This window comes from Nicotiana tomentosiformis, chromosome 2 (assembly GCF_000390325.3).
Source record: "Nicotiana tomentosiformis chromosome 2, ASM39032v3, whole genome shotgun sequence".
NCBI classification, from domain to species: Eukaryota; Viridiplantae; Streptophyta; class Magnoliopsida; order Solanales; family Solanaceae; genus Nicotiana; species Nicotiana tomentosiformis.
Window position 1 is genome coordinate 70,715,618 of NC_090813.1, and position 13,878 is coordinate 70,729,495.

The following is a 13,878-nucleotide window of genomic DNA, read 5'->3' on the forward strand; positions in this document are numbered from 1 at the left end:
CCAGGTGATCCCGGACACAAGGGGTGTTGATTCTTTCACACATTTGATTTTTTGGAGATTCAGAGGTAGCTTCCATGTTTCGCAGACCTTGTCTCTCCTTCCTTATCCTTTTGTTTATTATAATTGGTCTCAGATTATTATGGACCGTGATTTCTAGACTTGTAATTTATAGATGCTCATGTACTCAGTGACACCAGGTTTTGGGAGTGTTTATATCGGTATTTGCGAGATTTTTGGATTGTGTTTATACATTATATTTTCAAACTTAAAGGAAATCATGGGTTATCGATTATGTCGGCTTGCCTAGTATTGAGATAGGCGCCATCACGATAGGTTAAGATTTTGGGTCATGACAAGTTGGTATCAGAGCCTAGGTTACATAAGTCTCATGAGTCATGAGCAGGTTTAGTAGAGTCTTGCGGATCGGTACGGAGACGTCTGTACTTATCTTCGAGAGGTTGCTGAACACTTAGGAACATTTCACTTTCTTTTACTCTGTCGTGCGAATTTGTTGATTCCGGAAGCTAAATTTTTGTTATTCTATTCTCTCACAGATGGTGAGAACACATACTAATGGATCGGACGGTCAGCAACTAGTGCCACCAGTTAGGGCCGCGAGAGGCCGAAGCCGAGGTAGAGGTTGAGGTGTAGCCCGTACAGCAGTTGGAGCAACACCTGTAGAACCACCAGTTGCTCCAGCTCAGGAGCAGATTCTAGATATAGTTGAGCCGGCGGGACCAGCTCAGGCACCAGCTGTGCCCATTGTGATTACAGGCCTTTAGGAGGTTTTGTCCTAGATATTGACAGTTCGCACTCACCTTGCTCAGGTGGTTTCGACTCAGGCCGCACCAGCCACTTCTCAGGCCGGGGGAGGTACTCATACCCCTATTGCCTGTACTCCAGAGCAGGTAGTGCAGGGACTTTAGATACCGGGGGCACTACCAGCCCAGCCGGCTGCAGTTGTTTAGGCCCCGATAGTCCCCGTTATGGCAGATAATGAGCAGAGGAGACTTGAGAGATTTGGGAGGCTACGGCCTCCATCATTTAGCGGTGCTGAGTCAAAGGATGCTCAGGGATTTCTGGATAAGTGCCAGCGGATGCTGCGGAAAGTGGGTATTCTGGAGACCAGTGGGGTCTCGTTCACTACTTTTAAGTTTTTTCGGGTTGCCTGCAGATGGTGGGAGGCTTATGAGAGGCGCAGGCCGGTCGGTGCAGTACCACTTACATGGCAGGAGTTTTCTGTTCTCTTTTTGCTGAAGTTTGTGTCGCAGTCTCGCAGGGAGGAGCTGTGCAGACAGTTTGAGCAGCTTCGGCAGGATGGCATGTCTGTGACCCAGTATGAGATGAGGTTTTTTGAGTTGGCTTGTCACGGAGTTTAGTTGGTTCCCATTGATAGGGAGAGGATTAGGAGGTTCATTGATGGCCTCATATACCAGTTGCGGTTACTTATGACTCGGTAACGGGTATCTGGTGCTACTTTTGACGAGGTGGTTGACATTGCCCAGCAGATAGAGGTGGGCCGTAGCCAGGAGCAAGAAGAGAGGGAGGCCAAGAGGCCTCGTGGATTGAGTGGTTTCAGCGGTGTTCCTTCAGGGGGTCAGTATTACCACGACAGGGGTCATTCTTACAGACACGCTCAGACGGGTCGTCCAGTTCATCGTGGTGCATCATCCAGCCGTGGTTCATATAGTTCTCATCAGGGTCAGTCATCTCTTAGTGCCCTTCCTGCCCAGAGTTCATCTCGTGCTCCTTCAGTTTAGGGTTCATTCGCATCGGGTGCTTTTAGCAGTTATTCTGGTTCTCGGGGCCCGATTCAGTCCTCACCACCACCAGTACCAGGGAGATGCTTTGGATATGGGGAATTTGGGCATATGTGGAGGCAGTGTCCTCATCGCTCGGGAGGTACAGTGCAGCAGAGGAATCAGACTACGACTTCACCACCAGTTACTTTGCCACCCACCCACCCAGCTCGGGGTAAGGGTCAGTCAGCTAGGGGTCGCCCAAGAGGGGGAGGCCGATCAGGTGGCGGTCAGGCCCGATTCTATACTTTTCCTGCCAGGCCAGATGCCATTGCTTCAGATGTAGTGATCACATGTATTGTCTTAGTGCGCCAGAGGGAAGCTTCTATATTATTTGACCCCGGTACTACTTATTTGTATATATCATCGTACTTTACTGATTATATGGATATGCCCTGTGAGTCCTTAGTTTCCCCTGTTCATGTATCTACGTCGGTGGGTGATACTGTTATTATGGATAGTGTGTATCGGTCATGTATGGTAACAATTGGGGGACTGAAGACTAGAGTTGATCTCTTATTGCTCAGTATGGTTGGTTTCGATGTAATTCTGGGTATAGATTGGTTGTCTCCATGTCATGCTATCCTGGACTGTCATGCAAAAACTGTGACGTTGGCGATGCCGGAGTTGTCGAAGGTCGAATGGAGAAGTTCTCTAGATTATGTTCCCAGCAGGGTAATTTCTTATTTAAAAGCCCAACGTATGGTTGGGAAGGGTGTTTGTCATATTTGGCCTTTGTGAGAGATGTAGATTCAGATACTCCTACTATTGATTCAGTACCAGTCGTGCGAGACTTTCCAGATGTATTTCTTACAGACCTGTCGGGTATGCCACCAGACCGGGATATTGATTTCGGTATTAACTTGGTGTCGGGTATGATACGCTCATATTACACCTTAATAAATAGTGTAAAGAAGTCGATGTCAAATATAATAACCTAACTAGGTTGGGGTCGAATCCCACAGGGAATAGGTATGAAAAGGTTACTTGATTAGTGTGAAACTTGACTTAAATCATAATTCTATTCCGTTAGCTAAAAAGAGTGTTGTAATTGAGTGAAATGAAGACAAGTATAATATTGTGAGATTGTAATTAATTTGATTAAAGAAACCAAGGTTGTGTCCCCTTCAATGGAATGTAATGCTATAAGTGTTAATATGATATATTTCTAATGGGAGAATAAAATTTGATATGCAAATGATTTCTAAATGACTACTCAATATTTTCCAATAGTTTAGTAGTATTTCCTCTTTATGATTTTTCCAAATATAATAGAGTTGCAATTTAAAATAATCAATATATGCCAACAAGAATCCACTTATTCCTAAGCGATTCGATTAAACAAGGTTTAAAGCCTTGAGTTTTTGATACTCACTCCTACCAAACCCTAACCCACTTTTCCAAGTAAAGAAAGAATAAAATGACATTTGTTAATGTTTGCAACCACCAACAATAAATGAAGAATGAGAAGTGAATAAATATCAACCAACCATTATATATATATATTCAATGGTAAACACCCATTAACATTACACCCATTTAGGGTCCACAACCTTAGTATATAAGAATAGCCACCCATACTAAAATACAAAGATAAAATAATAATTAAAGTCATAAAGCTTACAAAAGTGCAAGAATCTCTCTTCTAAAGCTTCCAAAATAATGGAATATTCAATGCCTTCAATTGTAGTCTCTTTTTTAGACGAGCTGACCCACAAAAACCCTAATAAATCTATTTATAGTGGGCTAAAAGTCGGAGCCAAAATTGGACAAAACTAACCATGCAGAGCATTTATGCGACCGCATACTGGTCGCAGATCACGTATGCGGTCCGCATATTCTTCGAAATCATCACATAATCTCATGTCTCCAACCTAGCTTGACTGCATTTCAATTATGCGGTCCGCATATCCATTATGCGACTGCATATTCCTCCGCAGAAGTGCTTCTCAGCTTTTTTGATTTCAGTTATACGATCACTATGCGGTCTGCATAATTGTTATGCGACCGCATAATGGATCGCATTTTCTCCTCTTCAGTTAACCAAAGATCTTCTTCAGTCTGCGATGGTTATGCGGTCTGCATATGCTTTATGCGACCGCATACTTGCATCATTTCTGTCCTTTGTGGCTTTTTGACTTCTTTTCCATGTTTTTGGGTCCTCAAGCCTCATGCACTGCAAAACACCAAAACTTTATAAGAATTTACTAAAAATGCATTGAAAGGTGAGCTAAAATCTATGTAATTGGTATCAAATGTTCCAAAATTCTACGGCACATCAACACCCCAACTTAAACTCTTGCTCGTCCTCAAGCAACTAGAACAAAAATTATCCTATTCTAAACTCTTACCGACAATTCATGAATAGTAGTGACCGTAGATGGTATTGACTGTTAGTTAACAAGCATGTAACTTCATTTATTGACCCTTCATGGAAGACAAATATCACTTAACAATGCGACCAACTAACTTGTGAACTTTGAGCCTCAACGAAACTGACAAAATGTTACTCACAACTAAGTGCACTCGTATTCTACTTCAAGAACCTAACTTATGTTAAATCTTGCAGTTCATGCGCGCTCACAACAAAGAAAATCCCCAACTCACACATATTTATAGGGGATGCAATCAAACACTCTTTCACTCAGAACGAAAGCTACATGTTACAAGTATCAGTCCATATGCTTGCCCTTATTTTAACTTGTTTCTATCTCATGAATAATTGGTTGTAGATCACCTAGGACTTTTCACAAGTTGTGATATAGGTTTCGGGACGGGTTGGATGAATATCTGAGAATGTAGTGGCTATACCCTCCTTGAACTCTACATATACTTTGCTTCTTTACTACATAGCATTGATTGACCTTGAGTTACCGACAACGAATCACCTCAAAGTGTTTCTTCAATTTCTACAAGACTCCACTTTTCTCTTCTTTTTTTTATTTTTTATAAAAGCATTTCTTTTTGGAGCTTGAGTTTCTTCATATATATACAACTTTGAGGAACCATATTTTTTTCTTCTACACACAGTGTCAACCTTTCCAATCTCTACTTTGTACCGGCACCCCCAACTTAGGCTTTTCGCCTCATTCTTACTCGTTCAAGTAGGGTTAGGTTCAAAAAAAAGGAATTAATTCACAATGGGGTAAAGGTTTGTAATGTGGTAGCCAAAGAAAAGGTTAAAGGCTCAACGGGGGTAACTAGGGTAATTTATGTACCAGGGAGGTCAATTGTTGGTCAAAATTAGCTAGCAGTCACAAAGATAGCCTAAGATCATCTCAGCACCCAACCATTAGCCTGAGATTTGCACAAAGAAACCAACCGGGAAAATTCTAGACATCACAAGTTAAGCATGCGCATTATTTACACAAATCCTCACTCACTCACGGCACATGAACTGTTCGACTCAACATAGTTTCAGCCCTCAAGTGAATGCAAGGCAACTCACAGCTTTTATCACATGATATGTAAGATTCTGAGTAAACATAAAGTCAAAGAGCGAGCCTCAAGTTCACAACAATGACTAACCATACAAAATAAATTTATATACCAAAGAAGGAAGGGTACAATTTATTCACCAAAAATTTCCTTACATGCTTGAAACTAGACAATCACACCAAACAAGTCAAAACGTTCCATGCTACTGCAATGGTTCTACTATTACACCCTTGAAAACGAACCCAGCGAAGAAAAACCAAGGGGAATTCATTACTAGCTACCAGTCTATACTATTAAAGAAAAAAGATTTATGCATAATTTTTTTTATACAACTATTTACACAAAATATAATATCTACCCCACCCCCAACTTTAAGAGCATGCATTTTCCCCAATGCATAAAAATTGAAAAGAAAAGTTTAGGGGCTTCCTGGGGCGCACTAGGCGCTCGGAGGGTCTAGAGCATGCTGGGAAACTGTGAGATCAACTCCGGGCTCTGTGCACTAGCAAGTGGAGCCTCAAACTGTGTGGTAGTGGTCTCTGAGGCTGGAGCAGGAAGCTCCACCTACTGTGTGGATGAAACAGGATTTATGGAGCTGCTGGACTCTCCCAGTGATGCCTGTGGGGTAGCTGGATGTGCCCTGGCGACCATGTCAACAAGTGAATGTGCAATTGCTTTCTGCACGTCTACTTCCTCTGCAACCTAAGCCTTTATAGAAGCATCCTCTGTAGAAATAGCCACCTGCTTACCCTTATAGTCCCGCTGACCCCCAGTTTCCTCTGCCAATGCTTCCTCATCGATTTTCTCATCTTGAGTCACTCCGTCACCAGATTCTCTTTCCGACTCTCCAGAATCCTACTCCGAAGGAGTGTCAATGTAGACAATGGCAGCTGGAGTCTTTGAAGTCTCCGCACCCTTTGCATCCGTGGTTTTCATGAGGTTGGAGAAGTCCAAATCTAGGCCCGGAATGGAGGTGCCTTTACCCTGCTCACCGCCTTCTGGAAGGAGGGAAGTCAAATCAAACTAAGTTTTGCAGCTTGTGCAGCTCTGTTTTCAGCTCAGTAACATCTTTCCTAAGCTGTGGCATATCTCCAACCTCGCCTCGCTCGACCTTTTTAAGTCACCCTTCAAAGTGCGTAAGGCGATCTTCATATGATTTATGCTGTTGTTGAAGCACACCCATTGATGCTTGGATGGGGGCCAATGCTTGCTTGATGAGATTTGGGAGTTCCTTTGTCAGCCGGTCTACCTTGGCGATGGCATGCTGGGCTAGTAGACCCATCTTTGAGATAGCTAGCAAGGAAACAGGTGGTTGTGCACTGCTTGGCTGAGGAGTGGCTGAGGAATCAGCGGGAGCAGCAGGAGCAACAGGAGTGTCAAGCATAGATAGGAGAGCAGGTGCAGGTGCTGGTGAGCCTGATGCATGAGGGAATGAGGTCTCAAGCTGGATATCCATCTTCTTGTCTACTGCATCACTTATTTGAGTGATGTTAATGAACTAGAGAGCCTTCTCCATACGATCATGCTTCAGGATAGGGGGAACGCTTACAGCTTTACAAAGAGCCGTAATCAAACATGGGAAAGGAAGAGAGGTTTGCTTTTGGTTTGCCCTGATTCCCAGCTCCTTGAAGATAATGTGTCCTGCATCAATCTTGATGCCCGACATGATGCATGCACTGATGAGGGACTTTTCAATGTTGATGTCTGTCTCATTCCTAGTCGGCATCAGACGGGAACAAACAAAGCTGAGCCAATATCGGGCCTCCTGGGTGAGATCCCATTTTTAAATCTTGTGGTGCGGGTCAATCCAGGAGGGGTCCCCTTTGCTATGGCAGATTCTATCCAAGCACGCTCATTATCTTTGTTGGTTACTTTTGCATCATATTTAGCTGTACCTGATGACCAGTCCTCAAAGAATAGATCATTGATTGTGCCTGCGTCACAGAGAACCTGAACCCCTCGAACTAGAGCGGAGTCCAAAAATATCCTATTCCGCCTTTGCTCAGTATTTCTTGAGGCAGTATAAGAGGCATAGAACTCCCTCACAAGTGTTTCATTGTAATCATATAGGGCGTCCGTGAAGAATCCCCATTTTCTCTTCTGAATGTTTTCAATTATGTGAGGGTAGTTCTCTTTCAGACCATTCAGGCTTAACTGCTTCTCCTCGAGAATGTTTCTCTTTTTTATCCCCTCTTTGTATAGGTTCCATGAGCCTGGGACCCCAAATCTCAAATCTTCGCCGCTCTTCCACCTTGCTTCAGCTTGTAGGTCAACTGATGGTAGGATGTCAGTCTGTGCCCCTTCCTCTTCAGACTGGGAGGAGTGCTCAGAAGTGTTGCGGGTGGTTTCCGGTCGTTGACGTTTAGACTGTTGTGCTTGTTGGCTAAGAGCATCTCTTTTCTTTCCACGAGCAGGTGGTGATCATGTAGCAATAGATTTCCTTGGTACCATTCCTACAATAAAATAGTGTGTGAGTGGTGGGCATAGCATAAAACACATGTGGAGGAAAAATAACAGAGATAAACAATTTATGTGATGGGTTCTGCGGTCGTATATCCACTATGCGGGCCGCAAACCCATCGTAGAATTTCACACCCCAGACTTAAGGAAATATGCGATCGCAAACACCACCACAAAACTGGTTTTGCAACTGTAAAGGGATCACAGAATTTCACACACGAAAGGCAGTTTATCTGATTGTGTTTGTGGTAGCTATGCGGTCCGCAAAACACATTTGTGACCGCATAAGTTGTCGCGTAATTTCATTTCACTAGGCCTTCTAAGGTTTTGTTTGCGACAACTTTGCGGACCGCAAACCAATTATGCGAGCGGGAAAGATCATCTTCTTCGGTCAACAATGGTCAAGCCTCCATCCTACACACTTCCTAACACTCGCAGGCAAATATTTAACCACCAATCTCCCACACAGGTACCCATCACACATGTTTGAGAACAAAAACGAGATATGGAGTTCAAATGATGGATATTATACAATAAATCCACAAGAAAGAGGGAAAATAATCACATACCAGATATCGGAGCATGACGGAGATGAAATCTGAGTTATGAGCGAGGTAAATTCCTTAATTCCGTTCCTTGATGTGTGATCTATGTGCGCGATTAAAATGTTTTTGGATTTTCTTTTGTTTCTTTTGTTTTTATGGTTTTAATTTTGTGAGAGTTGTTAAGTGTTCGTGTGCGAGTGGGATTGATAGTGTGCGAAGGGTTAGGGATTTATACCTGGACGTTTTGCGGTGGACAAGTGGTCGCATAACACATTATGCGATGATTTTAGAGCTGGGTTATTTACCTCCATTCTGTGATGCATTCTGCGGTCGCATAATTGCTATGCGGACCGCAGAACTTGAACCCTTACCGCAATTTGCAGAACCAAATTCCCCAAATTCTCTGACCGTGTCTGCGACGACAACTATGCAGTTCCCAAAGTCATTATGCGACTGCATAATTGCCGCAAACCCCTGATTCACTTTTTTTTTTCACTTGCCTTAGTCCTTGCACCTTGTTTCATGGTATATTGGGCTACCTGCACCCTAATTCACACCTCAACCTGTTCAACACTAACAACTAAAAAAAAATGTTACCACATATGGGTTACCTCCCAAGAAGCGCTTGATTTAACGTCGCGGCACGACGATATTTGTCCCTTTTGGGCTACTCAGTAGTGGGGGTTGGACTATCCTTGAGAGCAATTTGCTCTACCAAGTTCTTGTCTCCTGTTGTGCCCAGGCAATGCTTAAACCATTGATCATTTACTTTGAAAGTTTGAAGGCCGTCCTCCGACTCTAATTCAATAGCACCGTAAGGGGACACATTCACAATTTTGAACGGGCCAAACCATTTGGATTTGAGTTTGCCCGAAAATAACTTGAGTCTCGAGTTGAAAAGCAAGACCAAGTCACCAGATTTGAATTCCCGCTTCAAGATATTCTTGTCATGAACAAACTTCATTTGTTCCTTATACATGGCTGCACTCTCATAGGCATGGACACGGAATTCTTCCATTTCGTTGAGTTGTGTCATTCTCAGATTATCAGCTTCAGCCCAGCCAAGATTCAACCTTTCAGAGCCCACATGGCTTTATGTTCAAGCTCCACGGGAAAATGACACGCCTTACCAAAGACTAACCGGTACGGTGAGGTGCCAATAGGAGTCTTAAATGTTGTACGATATACCCACAACGCATCATCTAGTTTCCTTGACCAGTCGGTCCTGTTTGCATTGACAGTTTTTGCTCGGATGTTTTTAATCTCCCTGTTGGAAACTTTAACTTAACCACTCGACTGAGGATGATAAGGTGTGTCCACCTTGTGCTTTACGCCATACTTTTCGAGCAGCCCGGTGAAAGCTGTGTTGCAGAAATGAGAACCACCATCACCAAGGATGGCCCGGGGAGTACCAAACCGCGTGAATATGTTCTTCCTTAAGAATGCGGTCACACTCCTTGCCTCATTGTTGGGCAAGGCGATTGCCTCAACCAACTTGGAGACATAGTCCACGCCCACTAAGATATATTTCATGCCGTAAGAACTCACAAAGGAACCCATGAAATAAATCCCCCACACATCAAAGATCTCGACTTCCATTACAAAATTCATAGGCATCTCATGCCTTTTAGAGATTGATCCTTGCCTTTGAAATTGATCACAAGCCTTGACTATTTGATTCGCGTCATGGTAGATTGATGGCCAATAGTAGCCATATTCAAGCACTTTTGCAACCGTCCGAATTACTCCATGATGACCCCCAACCGGGGAGTCATGGCATGCCTTGAGAATTGGCATTACCTCATTTTCCGGAACACATCGCCGAATGATGTTGTCGGCACAAATACGAAACAAGAAGGGCTCCTCCCAATAGTATTGCCTACACTCCCGCAAGAACTTTTTCTTTTGATATGTTTCCAATCCATCGGGGACAAGGTCGCTAACCAAATAGTTAGCAATATCGGCATACCAAGGAGAAAATATGTCAGACAATGCCAATATGTGCTCATCTGGAAAAGCATCATTGATGTCAAAGTTCTCTTTTGGCCTCCCTGCTTCTTCAAGCCTAGATAGGTGATCCGCAACTTGGTTTTTTGTCCCTTTTCGATCCTTGACTTCAAAGTCAAACTCTTGCAACAAAAGGACCCATCGAATCAATCTTGGCTTGGCATCCTTCTTCGCCATAAGATAGCGAAGAGCAGCATGATCAGTGTAGACTATCACCTTGAATCCTAACAAATAGGCCCGAATGTTTTCAAAAGCATAGACAATGGCAAGAAGTTCTTGCTTGGTCACAGTATAATTCATTTGAGCACCATTGAGTGTCTTGCTTGCATAGTAGACAGGAAGAAGGACTTTGTTATGCCATTGACCAAGCACCGCCCCAATAGCTACACCACTGGCGTCACACATGAGTTCAAATGGAAGAGACCAATCCGGTGTGACAATAATAGGTGACGTGGTGAGTTATTTTTTCAATTCCTCAAATGCTTTGAGACACTTTTCAAAATTTGATACTCTCAAATTACACCTTAATAAATGGTGTAAAGCGGTCGATGTCAAATATAATAACCCAACTAGGTTGGGGTCAAATCTCATAGGGAATAGGTGTGAAAAGGTTACTTGATTAGTGTGAAACTTGACTTAAATCGTAATTCTATTCCGTTAGCTAAAAAGAGTGTTGTAATTGAGTGAAATGAAGACAAGTATAATATTGTGAGATTGTAATTAATTTGATTAAAGAAACCAAGATTGTGTCCCCTTCAATGGAATGTAATGCTATAAGTGTTAATATGATATATTTCTAATGGGAGATTAAAATTTGATATGTAAATGATTTCTAAATGACTACTCAATATTTTCCAATAGTTGAGTAGTAATTCCTCTTTATGATTTTTCCAAATATAAAAGAGTTGCAATTTAGAATAATCAATATATGCCAACAAGAATTCACTTATTCCTAAGCGATTCTATTAAACAAGGTTTAAAACCTTGAGTTTTTGATACTCACTCCTACCAAACCCTAACCCACTTTTCCAAGTAAAGAAAGAGTAAAATGGCATTTGTTAATGTTTGCAACCACCAACAATAAATGAAGAATGAGAAGTGAATAAATATCAACCAACCATTATATATATATATTCAATGGTAAACACCCATTAACATTATACTCATTTAGGGTCCACAACCTTAGTATTTAAGACTAGCCACTCATACTAAAATACAAAGATAAAATAATAATTAAAGTCATAAAGCTTACAAATGTGCAAGAATCTCTCTTCTAAAGCTTCCAAAACATATTCAATGCCTTTAATTGTAGTCTCTTTTTCAGACCAAGTGACCCACAAAAACTCTAATAAATCTATTTATAGTGGGCCAAAAGTCGGAGCCAAAATTGGACAAAAATAACCCTGCAGAGCATTTATGTGACCGCATAATGGTCGCGGATCACGTATGCGGTCCGCATATTCTTCGAAATCATCGCATAATCTCATGTCTCCAAACCCAGCTCTTGACCGCATTTCAATTATATGGTCCACATATCCATTATGCGACCGCATATTCCTCCGCAGAAGTGCTTCTCAGCTTTCTTGATTTCACTTATGCGATCACTATGCGGTCTGCATAATCGTTATGCGACCACATAATGGATTGCATTTTCTCCTCTTCAGTTAACCAAAGATCTGCTTCAGTTTGCGATGGTTATGCTGTCCGCATATGCTTTATGCGACCGCATACTTGCATCATTTCTGCCCTTTTGTGGCTTTTTGACTTCTTTTCCATGTTTTTAAGTCCTCAAGCCTCATGCACTGCAAAACACCAAAACTTCATAAGAATTAACTAAAAATGCATTGAAAGATGAGCTAAAGTCTATATAATTGGTATCAAATGTGCCGAAATTCTACGGCGCATCAAGGCACTCAGCCCATTTCTATTCCTCCATATCATATGGCACCAGTTGAGTTAAAAGAATTAAAAGAGCAACTTCAGGAACTTCTTGATAAGGGATTTATTAGGCCTAGTGTATCGCCTTGGGGTGCACCGGTTTTGTTTGTGAAAAAGAAAGATGGTACTATGCGGATGTGCATTGATTACAGACAATTGAACAAATTTACAATCAAGATTAAATATCCTTTGTCGCGTATTGATGACTTATTTGACCAGCTTCAGGAAGCGAGGGTATTCTCCAAAATTGATTTGAGATTGGGGTATCACATGCTGAAAATTCGGGATTCGGATATTCTAAAGACGACATTTAGGACTCGTTATGGCCACTATGAATTTCTTGTAATGTCATTTGGGATAACCAATGCCCCAACAACATTTATGCACTTGATGAATAGCGTATTCCAGCCATATCTTGATTCATTTTTTGTGGTATTTATTGATGATATCCTGGTGTACTCACGTATTCAGGAGGAACATGTGCATCACTTGGGTATTATATTACAGAGGGTGAGAGAAGAGAAACTTTAAGCCAAATTCTCTAAGTGTGAGTTCTGGCTTAATTCGGTGGCATTCTTGGGACACATAATGTCCAGTGAAGGGATTAAGGTGGATCCGAAGAAAATAGAGGCAGTTCAGAGTTGGCCCATGCCATTTTCAGTTACTGAGATTCTGAGTTTTCTTGGCTTGGCCGGTTATTATCGTCGCTTCGTAGAGGGTTTCTCTTCTATTACGGTGCCTATGACTAAATTGATCCAGAAAGGTGCTCCGTTAAGGTGGTCGGATGAGTGTGAAGAGAGCTTTCAGAAGCTCAAGACGGCTTTGATTACAGCCTCAGTATTGGTGTTGCCTACAGGTTCAGGGTCTTATACTGTGTATTGTGACGCATCGCGTATTGTTCTCGATGCAGTGTTGATGCAAGACGGTAGGGTGATTGCCTATGCGTCTAGATAGTTAAAGGTACATGAGAAGAATTATCCGGTCCACGACCTTGAGTTAGCAGCTATTGTTCATGCCTTGAAGATTTGGCGGCATTATTTGTACGATTTCCATTGTGAGGTTTATACTGATCACCGGAGTCCACAACATCTGTTTAAATAGAAGGATCTTAATTTGCAGCAGCGGAGGTGGTTGGAGTTACTTAAGGATTATGATATCACCATTATTTATCATCCCGGAAAGGCCAATGTGGTGGCCGATGCCTTGAGTCGTAAGGCGGAGAGTTTGGGCAGTTTAGCATACTTACCGGTAGCAGAGAGGCCTTTAGCCTTGGATGTTCAGGCCTTGGCCAACGAGTTTGTTAGATTGGATGTTTCCGAGCCTAACCGAGTTTTGGCTTGTGTGATTTCTCAGTCTTCTCTTTATGATCGTATTAGAGAACGTCAGTATGATGACCCTCATCTTCTTGTCCTTAAGGACACGGTTCAGCACGGTGATGCCAAGGAAGTCACTATTGGAGATGACGGTGTATTACGGATGCAGGGCAGGTTATATGTGTCTAATGTAGATGGTTTGCATGAGTTGATTCTCCAGGAAGCTCACAGTTTGCGGTACTCCATTCTTCCAAGTGCCGCGAAGATGTATCAGAATTTGAGGCAGCACTATTAGTGGAGGCGAATGAAGAAAGATATAGTTGTGTTTGTATCTCGGTGTTTAAATTATCAACAGGTAAAATACAAGCATCAGAGACC